Raw genomic sequence first — 19,155 nt, 5'->3', positions numbered from 1 at the left:
GAGCCATGTGGGCATAATATATTGTTTTTTTTTTAAGACCAGGGCAGTTCTTATAGAGAAAAATGTTATAGGACCTTCAAAAGAGCTTATGGAGGGCAGCCAGCTACCCCTTCCCCACGTCAATCACTTCCCCAAACACATCCAATCAAAATTTTGAGATAGCCATTTTGATAAGCGTAGTTTAAAGGCCCGGAAATTGGAGAAGGACAACCCCCTCCCCCAACCCTCAGAGCAAGGGTTGTAAGTTATCCCCTGTGGGGATATAAGGTTTTTTACTAGAAAGGGTGGTCGTATAAACCTCAGGGGGGAGGCTTATTTGATTGGTCATCAGAAGTTCTATTGGCCTTTTTAACAGTCAAAAGTGATTGGAGGTCCTCCAGTCCCCCCCACCCCTGTACACCAATCATTTCCACAAACACATTCAATCATAATTTTTGAGATAGTCATTTTGTTCAGTGTATTTGGAAGGTCCATAAATTATGCCTTTGAAAATACCCCCCCCCCATACAGCCCTCAGGTCAACGGTTGTAAGTTACGCCTTGGGGGCATATAAGGTTTTTATAGAAATGGTGGTCGTATAAACTTCAAAGAGAACTCATTGGATTGGTAATCAGAAGTTATAGTGCTCTTTTAAGAGTCAAAGTGATCAGAAGGCAAATACACCCCCCCCCCCCCGAAAACACACACGTGGTATTTTCCCGAAAAACATCTCATAGAAAATTTAAGATGGCCATTTGTTGTCATAAAAACCTCGAAAAGGGTTCAGTTGGTTGGTAATTGAAAGGGCTAGTGCCTTCTTTAATAGTCAAAAGTGATTGGAGGGCAACCATCCCCCCACGCCCACCAATTCCCCAAACACTTCCAGTCAAAATTTTAAGATATTTATTTTGTTTGACGTAGTTTAAAAGTCCAAAAAATATATCTTTGTGGATGAGAACCCCCTCATAGTCCGCAGGGCACGAGTTGTAAGATATGCCCCGACGGCATATAAGCTTTTTATGGAAACGGTGGTCGTATGAACTTCGGAGGGGGCTCATTAGACTGGAAATTAGAAGTTGAAGAGCCATTTTTAAGAGTCAAATTTATCAGAGGGCAGCTAGACCCCCCTCCCACGTTATATTTTCCCCCCGTGCATCTGATAGAAATTTTAAGATAGCCATTTGTTCAAAAATAGTCTAAAGATCTCTTAACACGGCTTTTGGGGTTGACATAACCCCCCAGAGCATGAGGATAAGGGTTTCAAGTTATGCCCCAGGGGGATGTAGGGTTTTTATGAGGAGGTGGTCTTTTGAACTTTAGAGGAGGCTCATTTGATTGGAAATGCATAGTTCTAGTTCCATTTTAAGAGTCAAGCGTGACGGAGAGAAAATACCCCCCCCCCCTCCGCTTTTCCTGATATCCTCTTTTCCCCGAACACATTCGATCGAAATTGTGAGACCGCCATTTTGTAGCCGATAGCCCAAAAAGAATACATCAATCTCTTCAGTAATCAAATATAAGAAATATTTAAGGCGGATTTTGGACTAAATCAGAACGAACTATGAGCACGTAAATTTTCAAAAAAGGTGACAAGGCAATATCTCAAGAACAACTTATTAAGTTAGATTAAGTTATTAAGTTAGATCTTAAAGAGTATGTTGTGGGGGATTTTGAACTAGCAAGGAGGCACTATGTGTATACTTTTAGTACTGCAACTACAGTTACTGTAACTAATGACGCTAATAAACGAAAAAACTGTATACATACAGGTTTTCAAAAAGATATATAAGCAATATTATAGGCAGCACCACTCTATAATAGCTACAAATATCATTGAAACATTTAAAGAAGCTAATTCGATTCAAAATTAAAAGTTCTATGGTCTCAAGCCGATTCATTTCCCAAACACATCTAGTCAAAATTTTGAGACAACTATTTTGTTCGACATAGTAGAACGGTCCAGCAACTATGTCCTTAGAGATATTGGGCATGTCAAACTCCACAATTATGCCAAACTATGGATTCTTATAGAAAAAAATGAAAAGATATAAAATATTTTTTTTTCATGAAAATAACTTTGTCAATAAAAAACAAACAGAAATTCACCTAAAAACACTTTTTAAACAAGACAAGCTTTTCAAAGAAAAGTAAAGAGCTCCATTAAGCCAAAAATTGGCAGAAATGGAGTCAAGTAATCATCCAAGCGTAAAATTACCACAAATCACTATCAACAAATAAATGTAACTCAAAATGAACAGAAATTAGAATAAATAGCCGAGTCAAACCCGAACGAGCAAAAATTAACATTAGTAGGGCTGATAACACCCATACCTTCTCAAGACCAGAGCATAATTTGTGCTTTACTGAAAACAAAATATGTATAAATGTTTTCACTTTTTTTTACTCACTTTTTTTTACCCATTTTTTATTTTAAGGAATAAATATCAGTATAGGTATATTAAACTGACAATCCATGGTCTTTTTTTCAGTAAAGCCTAAGTTATGTTCTGGTCTTGAGAAGGCAAGGGGGTTGTCAGCCCTTCTAATGTCAATTTTTGCTTGTTTTGAGTTTGACTCTGCTATTTATTATAATTTCTGTTCGTTTTGAGTTTCATTTAATTGTTGATAGTGATTTGTGGAAGTTTTACGCTTGTAAGATTATTTGACTTTATTTAAGCCCATTTTTGGCTTAATAGAGTTCTTTACTTTTCTTTGAAAACTTATTCCGTGGAAAGTATTTTAAATCGATACAAATATATGACACCGTCATTCAGCCAGGGGGGGCTGGTGCCCCCCTTGCCCCCCCCCCCTTATGGGTGCCCATAAGGGTAAAATATATTGAAAACCATTATATTGAACACCCATAAAATATATTGAATACCATTTTGAATAAATCGATGATTTATTTTTAGGAAAACACCTAATATTTTTCAGTACAGAACGGGCACAACAACAAATCCGCATGGACTTGCTCAAATTGGCGTTTGAGTAATTTTTTTAAGCCTTATTGTAAGGGTGTTCATAAGTGTTTCACGCTAAAACCAGTAAAAAACATAAAGGGAAGAATTAACAATTTTTTCAAGTGAAAGAACTAAATGTGCCTTTCAGAAACCAAATTTAACCTGTTTTTGGGTTAAATATTATTTTGTAGGTTTTAGAGCCATGATTGACTCACAACAATGTATACTTCCAGGGATGTTCGGAAAGAATAAGGGTTAATACCAAATTATGATAAACAAATCTTTGCCATCGAACAGTGAACAATTTTTTCGAGAGCCAATTTGACCAAGTCCATGCTAAGATACACTTAGGAACAGTATTTACACTCAGGTACATTTTTTTGCACTTTTGAGGTAGTTCTTAAAGACTTTTTGCTAAGCTGTTTTCAAGGGAAGGAAAAGCAGAACAGTGTAAGTTCAATCACTTCTTGATCTTCTTAATCTACATTGCACTGTTGATCCTTCCTTTAGAAAATCTAGCAAACAGCTTTTGGCAATTATCTAAGACGTTGCCAAAACGTCAGATACGAGTTTTAGACGTGAAAGCAACATTAAGTAAACATCATAAATCCAGAGCATTTCCTTCGCCAAATGATTAACGGATTAAGATCAGAATGAGCAATGAACCTTCTTTGGAATTTCCTCCATTTCTAGTTTTAAGATGTTTGTGAACTTAGTCAAATTGGGTTCAGAGCAATTAAAATAATCGTAATAACAACTATTTATTACCCTCTTTCATCAAAAAGCTGAAACTTACAACTAGGTGAAACTTTGTTATTTTGATGTTCAATAAAAGAAAGGGTTGAAGAGAAAAACAAAGAATACTGTCCTACACTTCCGCCTAAAAAGCATACTTTAATCCAATTGGTTTATTTTAATGACGTATTTTAACCAGCCAATCACACTATTCCTTATTTTTGGAGACACAAAACCTAAGTAGCTTTTTTTAAAACCTAACTGATTTTATAAACCAAATTAAGCTGAGAACTCCCATCAAATAAATTTTCTTCAGACGAAGGTTTAACCTGATTGATCACAACATGATAGGCTCTTCTTCCCAAATAAACTTTCTTTTTCTCTGTGCTTCAAGTTTCAACAACAGACGAAGATGTATTATTTTCCCGTAGCTGATGGTAAAAAAGTGTGCTTTAATTTAGTTAGTTTACATCTATTTCGGATTTTCGAAAGCCAGCCGCACTATTCCTTATTTATGAAAGGAAAAACAGCCCCACCTTTTTATAGTTGATTGATGTTAAAACCTCACGTGTGAAATTTTGAGCAAGTAAAATGAATGAAAAGTTAAATTCTGCCTTATTGGTTCTACTGCGTGAAAAATTAAGCCAGTAAAGGAACGAAAGCTGTTTGAGTCACAAAAGTTTTTACATGTACTGAGTCTCTCTATTTCCCAGTGGTATAATGCTTGGATATTTTTTTTTCCAGTAGAGCTATAATATAGTTTTCCAACTTGAAGCTTATAACACCTGACAAAATTCAATAAAGTTTATTTTCTTACATTCTTCCTCAATATTGGAACATAATTTCTAACATCAAATTTTCATTAAAATTATTTAGTCACTTGAATATGAAGAATGTTAATTAGATCTTTAGCATTCCAGCTATCATACTTTAAACTATACGTCCATTTTACTAAAATGTTTTTGTCCAAGGTGTTATATTAACTTGTTCATATCTGTATGAGAATATGGAAGCAGATTCTTCTTCATTAAACTCCAACTTTTCAATTAATTATCGGCTAAATTTTTTCATAGCTCCAAAACTCCTTTAACTTCTTTTTTTCCCCTCAAACAAAAAGACATTATTTGCTTTTTGCCCCGAGCACAATAAATAAAAACTTTCCACAATTTGCCGGCGAAGAGAATAAGGTCCAGCCTTTCCAATAGAAAGGTAATCTACCAGCAACATTATTCGTCCAAACTTTGCGATCCGTATAAAGTAAATAACTATGACCTTAGATGATAAGACATCGTCGAGGGGTCAACCACTTTTCTGGTGTGCGTCAAGAGTGCTAAGCGAATTGAATAATTCCGCCACGCATGGTGCAGTCCCTGCAATGGCTTTGCACAGTTCTGACAAGCCTGGCACACATTTACCACCTTTGCCACGCGCAAATCGGTGTACGTGATTTCTAAACATCAGCGGCCCCTCGGAGATCGTCTAAGATTTAAAGACAGCTTTAAAGTTACAGTTGAATAATAAACGGTGAAAAATTATAAAATCATTTATAATCTGAAACAAAGAAAACACATAACGCCAAAAATTACAGCGAAAGTTTATTTAGAGTAACTGTTTGTGAGTCTGTAACAAACAGTAATATTAGTAAAAAAAAAAAAATGTAAACAGTGCATACAAAACCTGTACCAAAAAAGGAAAAAGTATATGTTTCAACGTAATTCTTTTCCGCAACTATTTTCTTAACTTTATTTTACTTGTCCATTCGATCATCACAACATAATATCTTGTATTTGTTGTTTTACTTTCACCAGTTCAAGCCTCTGACTGAAAATACAAACTATGCTGGGGATACCAAGTAAGGGCGAGGGATCTGAAATTCCTGCCGTCAGGACATCTATCAAAAAAGACTTTCTATTTCAACCGAACAAGGTAGAAAAAGAGGGTAAGTGTCCAAGCCAGGGGCGCAATTTTCGATAAGGCAGGAGGGGGGGATTGCCCCTGTTAGACATTCGTTCCCCCCCCCCGCAGATGAAACATAGTTACTTCAAACATCTTGTAAAAACTAAGATAAGCCTGCATAATTCAAGCATCTACGGAAACGGGTCACTTTTCTTTACTATATCTTTACCTTTATCTAACTATATGGCTCATTTTTCAGTTTTCACTGTCGTTTTCACTTGATTTGGGATAATGGGCTCCAACTTTGCCCCCCCCCCCCCCGGATTTTCAGGAAATAATTTCTGAGACCACATTGACTAATCATGACAAAACGAAAAAACAATAAAGAAGAGAGAAACGGGGATAAAACGAGCCAGTGAAAAACGTAGACTATAATGCGAATATTGTGGTCAAGAACTCCGCTTGACCGTCCTCAGTGCACGATAATAAAATAACATAAATTATGAAAATCCAAGGATAATGTAAAAAATAAAACCTTAAAACAAAATGAACCTAAAATTTGACAATCCTTTAAATGTAACGGTGAAAGGGTAACTGAATAAAAATACAATACTGAATGGCAATTCATTTTTTTAATGTATACAGAGCATTTCTAAAAGCTAAACGCTTCCCAGGTAAGACACCATCACAGATTAAGTTAGGTTGCTAAATATGATATTTATTTATTTTTTTTTTTTTTACTTAAATAAAAACGATCAGAATTAAGTAATTCAGTATAAATGGAGCTTAAATAGGTTCTCTAGTGTCTCTATTTAGAGCTACCTTTCGGTGAATGTGCTCCTTTTTTTGTTTATCTCAACTGCCTCCCTGAAAACTTGCATGAGACCTTTAACGGGGGCAATAATAAAGGTGTTGTCAAATAAAATGAAATTGTGTGGATTGTCATACATACGTTGAGCCAAGGCTGAATCAAAAGTCTGAGGCCTTTGGCGTAGCTCCATAGCTTTGTCTATCCATGACCTATGTTCCAAGAGCCTCTTCTTCAATTGCTGCTGGGTTTTTCCATAATAAAAACAGCCGCAAGAACAGGGAGCCCTATAAAAACCACTGCCCTAAATGAGGCTCGTTTCATCTTTGCCGCTGTTGTTTCTAACCTTCAGTTCAACCTTAGAACTAGAAGATAATCATAAACTGTCTTACGTCTTAATCTTCAATAAATCTCTCAGCCTTCAATATTCGATTTATAGAAAGCCTACATATAATGATAGGTATTTACATTTCTCTTCCAACCACCCTCTTTGCGTAAAAAGAGGAGTAGTTATGTGTTTAGTAGATCGTGTAAGCAAAATATGTTCAAAAGCTCATATAATCCATGAATTGAATTACCTGAAGATAATTCACATTTTGTTTTGCAATGGATATCCCATCAAGTTACTGGAATCCATCACAGAAAAAAGACAAAAAAAAGGCAGAAAAGGATTTATCATCTCCACAGTATCCAACAGATATCATCCCTTTTGTGGGTGATAAGAAAGTCTTTACTGTTTTAGCCTATTTTCCCAAATTAAGTGAAAAACTGCAAAAAATTGAAAAAAAATAACATAACTTAAAAGTTACGTTCAAAAATTCGAATAAAATTCAGAGCTATTCTAACAGCGGCAAAGATAAAACGAGTCCCATTTTGGGCTTGGTGTTTATAGGGTTCCCTGTTCTTGTGGCTGTTTCTATGTTGGAAGAACCCCAGCAATTGAGGGGAGAGGTTGCTGGAATACAGGTGCTCAATAGACAAAGCTATTCAATCCCCACTATTTGATTTTATTTGACAACATTTCCATTATTGCCCCCGTTAAAGTTCTCATGCAAGTTTTCAGAGGCAGTTGAGATAAAAAAAAAGCACATTTACCGAAAGGTGGCTATCAATAGAGACACTGGAAAAACCTATTTAAGCCCAATTTATATGAAACTTATTAATTCTGATCTTTTTTATTTAATTTACAAAATCATATTTTGCAACCTAACCTGATCTGTGATGGTGTCTTACCTGGGAAGCGTTTGGTTTTTAAAAAATGTTCTGTATAAACTAAAAAATTGAATTGCCATTCAGTACTGTATTTTTATTCAGTTACCCTTTCATCATTACACTGAAAGGGTCGTCAAATTTAATTATTGCGTTTGTTTTAAGGTTCAATTTTTTATATTATCCTTGGATTTTTATTTTATTATCGTGCACTGAGGACGGTAAAGCGAAGTTCTTGACCAAAATATTCGCATTATAGTCTACGTTTTTCACTGGCTCGTTTTATCCTCGTTTCATTCTTCTTTATTGTTTTTTCGTTTTGATTTTGAGGAAATTACACCATTGATCCTAGATGAGATATTCGGGTGTATTGGCCCAGTACATACCGGGAGTTGAGGGGGGGGGGGAGTCCTAAATTCTTGCTATAATGATACCTACCAGGACATTTTGTCAGATTTTAATCAAATTTTGATTAAAAAATAAAAGAGCTAGTGCCCTACTTAGGATATTTCAGGGCTAGAACATATTCTCCCTCTTAGGAACGGAGAACACGGTGTCTATTATTGTAATCACGGCAAATACTAGAATGGCTGTCACATTTAAGCAAAATTTGGTCCAAAATGAGAGTTAATCTTCAAACTTCTGCCTTTTCTGGTCCAGGACCGAACTTGGGAGCTGAATGGAGGGGGGCTCCAAAATTGCTGTCTTCTGGATATCTACCCAAAAGAATATGTCGCATCTCAACAAAACTTGATGAGAGGTGACAATTCTTGTCCTTAGTATAATTGGTCTATAAGAATTATCCTTCTTAACACTAACTTTCAAACATTTTCTTGAACTCTGGACTCTCAAAAACTCCACAAATTCCTTCGTTTTGCAAATACTTTTATTTAGGACACTCAAATCATGTGCGTCATGAAAGTCTATGAGAGTTTTATCTTCACACATGATATTATGTTTATGACTATACATGGCTATGGTTCCTCATTCAGGTCAAACATATAGGAAACCAAAATAAAAAAGTTTAAACACATATATCCGTAAAAATAGCCTTCGGCGCATACATTTAATCGCTGCTTCGTATACAACAACTTGTTTCTGGAGTTGTCTAATTGTTCAAAAACGCGAAAAAAGAACTTTCATTATATAATTTAGTATATATAGTCGCAAGTGCTGCTCTGCAAGTGTGGCCCATTTGGTCATATGTTGACGCAATACTCTATTGGGCGAAAAAACATATTTCTTTAAAACTAATCTCTCTAGCGATCAAACACTAAATCGATCAGATTTTTACAAAGAATCGATCACCCCTTTTGTGATATCAATGTGTGTTTTGTTTATAAAATGACCAGTGCACAGAATGTTCAGAGCCACATTAGTGAGTCTTGTAGGTATAATTATACATAATACTTGGCAAAAGAGCCCACTTCACAGAATCTTTCACAGAAACATTTTGGTTTCCTGTATATCGAGACAACATGCATAGCTCGTGGCATAGACAGTAGTAACCATCTATTGAATTCTACGACGCCCCCGTACCAAACAGGTTTTTCTGGTAGAACCTTATACTTCTACGACGCCCCCGTACCAAACAGGTTTTTCTGGTAGAACCTTATACTTTACTGACTCCCCCGTATCAAACAGGTTTTTCTAGTAGTCCTATTCTACAGGTCATTACACCTTTGCCAAGAGGAACGAGCATAACTTGATTGGTGATTAGGATTTGAATAAAAGGAATAGTTTTCTTTACAATTCATATTAGTAAGAGAATTGAATTCAAAGAGAATAGTTTTTATTTGCAAGCCTATTGTTATTGCAAAAGGGTTACCTAATTTACTTCTTAGTGTTAAATGACAGATTTCCAAATACGATCATTTTGAAAAGCAGACAAAAAAAATTGGACACTATAATCAGAATTATTTGATTAACATTTAAAAAGGGTAATGAGATATGTGATCTGTATAATACACGGTAACCCTTCTCAGAATTGATAAGAGGCAAGATCAAAAAAGGGGTAATTAGTGATTGGAAAATTTTTTAATGCTTTTACAATCGGAGATGTTTGTTTAACATTTGCAAAAAAGGGGTAATGGAATTTGCGAATTGGAGGAGATGTCGTGAGTATGTACGGTATAATACACAGGTGATGTTTTGGAGGGTTACCAAATTGGTGATTAAGACAGGCTTTGTCTAATTCTAGCCGGAAACTCAGAATTCATAGGAGGCAAGATAAAAAAAAAGGGGTAATTAGTGATTAGATAGCTTTTTAACGTGAAATATCTTAATAAAATGTTTTTGGAGAAATTATTTAAAAGTTATAGTTTTATTTTTTTAATTTATTTTATAGATATTAGCAAAACGTCTAGCATAAAGAGCGAGGTACTTCGGAGAGGGCAGCTCGTTTCATATTCGGGGTAATTAGCATTCATCTTAGTTTTTAATGATGTTCCTTTTTTGTTATTGCGAAAGGGTTACCAAATTGATGATTAAGACGGGCTTTGTCTAATTCTAGCCGGAAGCTCAAAATTGATAGGAGTCAAGATCAAAAAAGGGGTAATTAGTGATTGGATAACTTTTTAACGTGAAATCTCATAATAAAATATTTTTGGATAAATTATTTAAAAGGTCTTGTTTATTTTTTTTTAATGTATTTTACAGCTATTAGCAAAACGTCTATAATAAAGAGCACGGTATTTCGGAGAGGGCAGCTCACTTCATATACGGGATAATTTGCTTTCATCTTAGTTTTTAATGATGTTCCTTTTTTGTTATTGCGAAAGGGTTACCAAATTAGTGAGTAAGACGGGCTTTGTCTAATTCTAGCCGGAAACTCAGAATTGATAGGAGGCAAGATAAAAAAAGGGTAATTAGTGATTGGATAACTTTTTAACGTGAAATCTCTGAATAAAATATTTTTGGAGAAATTATTTAAAATGTATAGTTTATTTTTTTTAATGTTTTTTATAGCTATTAGCAAAACGTCTATCATAAAGAGCAAGGTATTTCGGAGAGGGCAGCTCACTTCATATAAGGGGTAATTTGCATTCATCTTAGTTTTTAATGATGTTCCTTTTTTGTTATTGCGAAAGGGTTACCAAATTGGTGATTAAGACCGGCTTTGTCTAATTCTAGCCGGAAACTCAGAATTGATAGGAGGCAAGATAAAAAAAAGGGGTAATTAGTGATTAAATAACTTTTTAACGTGAAATCTCTGAATAAAATATTTTTGGAGAAATTATTTAAAAGGTATAGTTTTTTTTTTTTAATGTATTTTATAGCTATTAGCAAAACGTCTAGCATAAAGAGCGAGGTATTTCGGAGAGGGCAGCTCACTTCATATACGGGGTAATTAGCATTCATGTTAGTTTTTAATGATGTTCCTTTTTTGTTATTGGTAAAGGGTTACCAAATTGGAGATAAAGATGGGCTTTGTCTAGATCTAGCCGGAAACTCAAAATTGATAGTAGGCAATATAAAAAAAGGGGTAGTTAGTGATTACATAACTTTTTAACGTGAAATCTCTGAATAAAATATTTTTGGAGAATTTATTTAAAAGGTATAGTTTATTTTTTTTAATGTATTTTATAGCTATTAGCAAAACGTCTACCATAAAGAGCAAGGTATTTCGGAGAGGGCAGCTCGCTTCATATACTGGATAATTTGCTTTCATCTTAGTTTTTAATGATGTTCCTTTTTTGTTATTGCGAAAGGTTTACCAAATTGGTGATTAAGACGGGCTTTGTCTAATTCTAGCCGGAAACTCAGAATTGATAGGAGGCAAGATAAAAAAAAGGGGTAATTAGTGATTGGATAACTTTTTAACGTGAAATCTCTTAATAAAATATTTTTTGAGAAATTATTTAAAAGGTATAGTTTATTTTTTTTTAATGTATTTTATAGCTCTGAGCAAAACATCTAGCATAAAGAGCAAGGTATTTTGGAGAGGGCAGCTCACTTCTTATACGGATTAATTTGCTTTCATCTTAGTTTTTAATGATGCTCCTTTTTTGTTATTGCGAAAGGGTTACCAAATTGGTGATTAAGACGGGCTTTGTCTAATTCTAGCCGGAAACTCAGAATTGATAGGAGGCAAGATAAAAAAGGGGTAATTAGTGATTGGATAACTTTTTAACGTGAAATCTCTTAATAAAATATTTTTGGACAAATTATTTAAAAGGTATAGTTTATTTTTTTTAATGTATTTTATAGCTATTAGCAAAACGTCTAACATAAAGAGCAAGGTACTTCGGAGAGGGCAGCTCGCTTCATATACGGGATAATTTGCTTTCATCTTAGTTTTTAATGATGTTCCTTTTTTGTTATTGTGAAAGGGTTACCAATTTGGTGATTAAGACGGGCTTTGTCTAATTCTAGCCGGAAACTCAGAATTGATAGGAGGCAAGATAAAAAAAAGGGGTAATTATTGATTGGATAACTTTTTAACGTGAAATCTCTGAATAAAATATTTTTGGACAAATTATTTAAAAGGTATAGTTTATTTATTCTAAAGATAATGACGTATACCTTTCCAGAGCATGTACTTGACGATGGAGAAATAGGGTTAAAGTGATTAGCAGTTACGAGCGAGAATTCCCCTCTGGTCACTGAATTGCCTTATGTTCCTAGGTACCTTTCCAGAGCATGTACATGACGATAGAGAAAAAGGCAAGAAAAGAATTTTAATAATGGATAGCTCTACCTCTCCGACGTGTTCTGTATAAAACGCAAGTGGTGCTTGAACAGTGTTGTCAATTTAAGGCTGGGTGTGTTTCTTTGGGCTCTGTGAGTCTCTTTTGGTTGTGTGTCTTTGTGGGGTGTTTGAGTCTTTTTGATGTGTATATATTTATTTGTGCTGTTTGAGTATTTTTTTTCTGTGTGTGTCTCTTTGAGCAGGTTGAATATTTATGGTCTGTTTGTATGTCTCTTTTGGTTGTTTGTGTCGTTTTGGGCTTTGTCTCTCTGTTGGATGTGTGCGTCTCTTTGGGGCGTGTACTTCTCTTTGAGCTGTATGTGTCTCTTTGGGTCGTGTACGTCTCTTTGAGATGTATGTGTCCCTTTGAGCTGTTTATGTCTCCTTTGGACTGTTTGTTTTTCTTTGGGGTGTGTTTGTCTCTTTGGACTGTGTGTCTTTTTGGAGTGTCTGAGTCTTTTTGGTCTGTAGATGTCTCTTTGAGCAGTTTGAGTCTTTTAGGTCTGTGTTTGTCTCTTTGAGTTGTGTTTCTCTTTGGGCTGTCTGTGTCTCTTTGTGCTGTTTGTGTCTCTTGTGGATTTGTGTGTCTCTTTGGGCTGTGTGTGTCTTTTTAGGGTTTGAGTGTATTTTTTCTTTGTTTGTGTATCTATTGTCTGTTTGAGTATGTTTTGTGTGTTTTTGTCTCTTTTGGCTGTGTGTTTCTCTTTGGGCTGTGTGTGTTTATGTGGACTTTGTGAGTCTCTTTGGGCTATATGTCTCGTTGGACTGTTTGAGTCTTTTTGTTCTGTGTGTGTCTCTTTGGGCTGTTTGAGTCTTTTTGAGCTGTGTTTGTCTCTTTGGGTTGGTAGTGTTTCTTTTGGCTTTGTGTGTCTCTTTGGGCTGTTTGAGTCATTTAGGTCTGTGTATCTTTCTTGTGTCTGTCTGTTTCTATTAGGGGCCGTGTGTGTCTCTTTGGGCTATGTGTGTCTCTTTGGGACATTTGAATCTTTTGGTCTGTATGTGTCTGTATGGGCGTTTTTTTTTGTCTATTTGGGCTGTGTGGTGTGTGTGTGGCTCTTTTGGCTGTTTGTGTCGTTTTGGGCTTTGTGTCTCTCTGTTGGATGTGTGCGTCCCTTGTCTCTTTGGGCTGTGTGTCTCTTTGAGCTGTTTGAGTCTTTTTTGGTCTGTTTGTGTGTCTCTGAGCTGTTTGAGTCTTTTTGATCTTTGTTTGTCTCTTTGGGCTGTTTGTGTCTCTTTGGGCTGTGTGTGTTTCTTTGGGCTTTGTGCGTCTCTTTGGGCTGTGTGTCTCGTTGGACTGTTTGAGTCTTTTTGATCTGTTTGTGTCTCTTTGGGCTGTTTGAGTCTTTTTTGGGCTATGTTTGTCTCTTTGGGCTTCTGTTTCTTTGGGCTGTTTGTGTTTCTTTGGGCTATGTGTATCTCTTTGGGCTGTTTGAGTCATTTTTGTCTATGTCTCTTTCTTTTGGCTGTTTCTGTCTCTTAGGGGTCGTGTGTGTCTATTTGGGTTCTGTGTGTCTCTTTGGGGAGTTTGAATCTTTTGGTCTGTATGTATCTGTCTGGGCATTTTTTTTGTTTGTCTCTTTTGGCTGTTTGTGTCTCTTTGGGGTGTTTATTTTTGTTTTGGCTTTTTTTGTGTGTCTTTGGGCTATGTGTCAATACGTCTAAGCAATAAATATCTTTAAGCTTAACCCGTCTTTATTCTTTAGAATAGTTCCATTGTAAGCGAGTAACAAACTCTTTCCTGAAGTCACCTCTTGGATACACAATGCAGAAACTTCATTTAAGAAACTATAAAAAAATTGTAGGTAAGTAACAAATTCTTTCTTGAAGTCACCTCTTGGATACACAATACAGAAATTGCATTAAAGAAATTATGAAAAAATTGTAAGTAAGTAGCAAATTCTTTCTTGAATTCACCAGCTGGATAAACAAAAAGACATTTCTTTCAAGAAATTATGACAAAATTCTAAGTAAGTAACAAACTCTTTATTGTTTTCACGAGTTAGATATACGATGCAGAAATTAAACTCAAGAAATTATGACAAAATTCTCAGTAAGTAACAATTTCTTTCTTGAAGTCAACTCTTGGATACACAATATGGAAATTTCATTCAAGAAATGATGAAAATATTTGTAAGTAAGTAACAAACTCTTTATTGATTTCACCTCTTGGATATACAGTACAGATACTTCATTCAAGAAATTTTGAAAAAATCGCAAGTAAGTAACTTTTTTTTTTCTCTTTATCACAAACAATTTTCACTTAGCTACGCGATGTAGAAATCTAATTCACGAAATTATTAAAAAATTATCAGTAAGTAACAATTTCTTTATTTTCACTTAGCTGCTCGCTGTAGAAATTAATTTCAAGAAATTATGAAAAAATTCTCAGTAAGTAACTATTTCTTTCTTGAAGTCAACTCTTGGATACACAATACGGGACTTTCATTCAAGAAACTGTGAAAAAATTGTAACTAAGTAGCAAATTCTTTCTTGAATTCACTTGTTGAATAAACAAAAAGACATTTCATTCAAGAAATTATGACATAATTCTAAGTAAGTAACAAACTCTTTATTGTTTTCACGAGTTAGATATACGATGTAGAAATTAAATTCAAGAAATTATGAAAAAATTCTCAGTCTAAGTAGCAAATTCTTTCTTGAATTCACCTGTTGGATAAACAAAAAGACATTTCGTTCAAGAAATTATGACAAAATTCTAAGTAAGTAACAAACTCTTTATTGTTTTCACGAGTTAGATATACGATGTAGAAATTAATTTCAAGAAATTCTGAAAAAATTCTCAGTAAGTAACCATTTCTTTCTTGAAGTCAACTCTTGGATACACAGTACGGAAATTTCATTCAAGAAATTATGAAAATATTTGCCAGTAAGTAAGAATCTCTTTATTGATTCCACCTCTTGGATATACAGTACAGATACTTCTTTCAAGAAATTATGAAAAAAATCGCAAGTAAGTAATATTTTTTCTCTTTATCACAAACAATTTTCACTTAGCTACACGATGTAGAAATTTAATTCAAGAAATTATAAAAAAATTCTCAGTAAGTAACAATTTCTTTCTTGAAGTCAACTCTTAGATAAACAATACGGAAATTTCATTCAAGAAATTATGAAAGTATTTGTAAGTAAGTAACAAGCTCTTTATTGATTTCACCTCTTGAATATACAGTACAGATACTTCATTCAAGAAACGTGATTAAACACGTTTTGAAACTACATGCTATTTGCTTGCCTTTCCTTGGCACCTTTCCAAATGAGCGGGGATTCCCCACTGCTTCCTACACATTGCAAAAAAGTGAGCAGTACGAAAACTCCACGTTTTCAACCAGCCTGGTTTTTTTTTTAGACAACACGAGAGACATGCAAAGTCGACATAGCTTTATTTCATTTTTAAGGTTAATTTAGACGAGGTTACGTGCGCGCACGTAACCTCGTCTAAATTAACCTTAAAAATGAAATAAAGCTATGTCGACTTTGCATGTCTCTCGTGTTGTCTAAAAAAAAACAGTCTGGTTGAAAACGTGGAGTTTTCGTACTGCTCACTTTTTTGCAATGTGTAGGAAGCAGTGGGGAATCCCCGCTCATTTGGAAAGGTGCCAAGGAAAGGCAAGCAAATAGCATGTAGTTTCAAAACGTGTTTAATCACGTTTCTTGAATGAAGTATCTGTACTGTATATTCAAGAGGTGAAATCAATAAAGAGCTTGTTACTTACTTACAAATACTTTCATAATTTCTTGAATGAAATTCCTGTAGTGTGTATCTAATAGTTGACTTCAAGAAAGAAATGGTTACTTACTGAGAATTTTTTCATAATTTCTTGAAATTAATTTCTACATCGTTAATCTAACTCGTGAAAACAATAAAGAGTTTGTTACTTACTTAGGATTTTTTCATAATATGTTGAATGAAATGTCTTTTTGTTTATTCAACAATTGAATTCAAGAAAGAATTTTCTACTTAGTTATAATTTTTTAATAATTTCTTGAATGAAATTCACGTATTGTGTATCCAAGAGTTGACTTCAAGAAAGAAATTGTTACTTACTGAGAATTTTTTCATAATTTCTTGAATTAAATTTCTACATCGTGCTGCTAAGTGAAAATAAAGAAATTGTTACTTACTGAGAATTTTTTCATAATTTCTAGAATTAAATTTATACCTAATGTAGCTAAGTGAAAACTGTTTGTTATAAAGAGAAAAAAAAGTTACTTACTTGCAATTTTTTCATAATTTCTTGAATGAAGTATCTGTATTGTATATCCAAGAGCTGAAATCAATAAAGAGTTTGTTATTTACTTACAAATATTTTCATCATTTCTTGAATGAAATTTCCATATTGTGTATCCAAGAGTTGACTTCAAGAAAGAAATTGTTATTTACTGAGAATTTTTTCATAATTTCTTGAATTTAATTTCTACATCATACATCTAACTCGTGAAAACAAAAAAGAGTTTGTTACTTACTTAGAATTTTGTCATAATGTCTTGAATGAAATGTCTTTTTGTTTATCCAGCTGGTGAATTCAAGAAAGAATTTGCTACTTACTTACAATTTTTTCATAATTTCTTTAAGGAAATTTCTGTATTGTGTATCCAAGAGGTGACTTCAAGAAAGAATTTGTTACTTACCTACAATTTTTTCATAGTTTCTTAAATGAAGTTTCTGCATTGTGTATCCAAGAGGTGACTTCAGGAAAGAGTTTGTTACTCGCTTACAATAGAACTATTCTAAAGAATAAAGACGGGTTAAGCTTAAAGATATTTACTGCTTAAACGTATTGACACATAGCCCAAAGAGACACACACAAAGCCCAAAGAAACATACACAGCCCAAAGAGACACAAACAGCCAAAAGATAAAAACAAAAAAAACGCCCAGACAGACACATACAGACTAAAAGATTCAAACTCCCCAAAGAGACACACATAGCCCAAAGAGACACACACGACCCCTAAGAGACACAAACAGCCAAAAGAAAGACACATAGACAAAAAAGACTCAAACAGCCCAAACAGATACACATAGCCAAAAGAAACGCAAACAGCCCACAGAGATAGAAGTCAAAAGAGACAAACATAGCCCAAAAAAGACTCAAACAGCTCAAAGAGACACAAACAGATCAAAAAGACTCAAACAGTCGAACGAGACGCACAGCCAAAAGAGACGCAACAAGCCCAAAGAAACACACACAGCCCAAAGAAACACAAACAGCCCAAAGAGACAAACACAGATCAAAAAGACTCAAACAGCTCAAAGAGACACACAAACACACCAAAAAAGACTCAAACAGCTCAAAGAGACACACAGCCCAAAGAGACAAGAGACGCACACATCCAACAGAGAGACAAAAAGCCCAAAACGACACAAACAGCCAAAAAAGGCACACACAGACCACACAGCCCAAAGAGACAAAAAAAAACGCCCATGCAGACACATACAGACCAAAAGATTCAAATGTCCCAAAGAGACACACATAGCCCAAAGAGACACACACGGCCCCTAAGAGACACAGACATCCAAAAGAAAGACATCCAGACCTAAATGACTCAAACAGACCAAAGAGACACATATAGCCAAATGAAAAACTAACAACCCAAAGAGACAAACACAGCTCAAAAAGACTCAAACAGCCCAAAGATACACAAACAGATCAAAAAGACTCAAACAGTCCAACGAGACACATAGCCAAAAGAGACTCACAAAGTCCAAAAAAACACACACAGCCCAAATAAACAAACACAGCCAAAAGAGACACACACAGACCAAAAATACTCAAATAACCCACAGAGACACCCAAACAGAACAAAAAGACTCAAACAGTCCAAGGAGACACACAGCCCACAGAGACACAAAAAGCCTCAAGAGACACAAACAGCTCAAAGAGACACAGACAGCCCAAAGAGAAACACAACTCAAAGAGACAAACACAGACCTAAAAGACTCAAACAGCTCAAAAAAACATCTACAGATCAAAAAGAATCAGACAGTCCAAAAAGACACACAGTCCAAAGAGACACACACATCCCAAAGAAACACAAACAGTCCCAAGGAGACATAAACATCCCAAAGAGACACATACAGCTCAAAGAGACGTACACGACCCAAAGATACACATACAGCTCAAAGAGACGTACACGACCCAAAGATACAAATAAAGATCAAATATAATGACACTGCCAAAAGAGACGCACACATCCAACAGAGTTACAAAGCCTAAAACGACACACACAACCAAAAGAGACCTACACACAGACCATACATATGCAAATTGCCCAAAGAGACAAACACAGACCAAAAAGACTAAAACAGCCCAAATAAACATAAACAGATCAAAAAGACTAAAACACCCCAAAGAGACACACAGCCCAAAGAGACACAAACAGCCCAAAGAAACACAAACAGCCTTAAATTGACAACACTGTTCAAGCACCACTTGCGTTTTATACAGAACACGTCGGAGAGGTAGAGCTATCCATTATTAAAATTCTTTTCTTGCCTTTTTCTCTATCGTCAAGTACATGCTCTGGAAAGGTACCTAGGAACATAAGGCAATTCAGTGACCAGAGGGGAATTCTCGCTCGTAACTGCTAATCACTTTAACCCTATTTCTCCATCGTCAAGTACATGCTCTGGAAAGGTATACTTCATTATCTTTAGAATAAATAAACTATACCTTTTAAATAATTTCTCCAAAAATATTTTATTCAGAGATTTCACGTTAAAAAGTTAACCAATCACTAATTACCCCTTTTTTATCTTGCCTCCTATCAATTCTGAGTTTCCGGCTAGAATTAGACAAAGCCCGTCTTAATCAATAATTTAGTAACCCTTTCGCAATAACAAAAAATGAACAACAT

At 34.9% G+C, this 19,155-nt stretch overlaps 1 protein-coding gene and 1 pseudogene across 1 annotated transcript in view; both read right to left on the bottom strand.

Moving 5' to 3' along the window:
* olf186-M (Ki-ras-induced actin-interacting protein-IP3R-interacting domain olf186-M) overlaps positions 1-19,155 on the bottom strand; it is a 203,586-nt gene that overhangs the window by 96,144 nt on the left and 88,287 nt on the right. The window lies entirely within an intron of this gene.
* Positions 4,974-19,155, bottom strand: part of LOC148943662 (uncharacterized) — a 58,497-nt pseudogene continuing 44,315 nt past the window's right edge.

The sequence above is a fragment of the Artemia sp. Qi Xiang Cuo genome, chromosome 15 (assembly GCF_049724085.1).
Source record: "Artemia sp. Qi Xiang Cuo chromosome 15, ASM4972408v1, whole genome shotgun sequence".
Lineage (NCBI taxonomy): Eukaryota > Metazoa > Arthropoda > Branchiopoda > Anostraca > Artemiidae > Artemia > Artemia sp. Qi Xiang Cuo.
The sequence above is the reverse complement of the archived record's forward strand: the minus strand, read 5'-3'. Positions and strand labels throughout refer to the sequence as shown.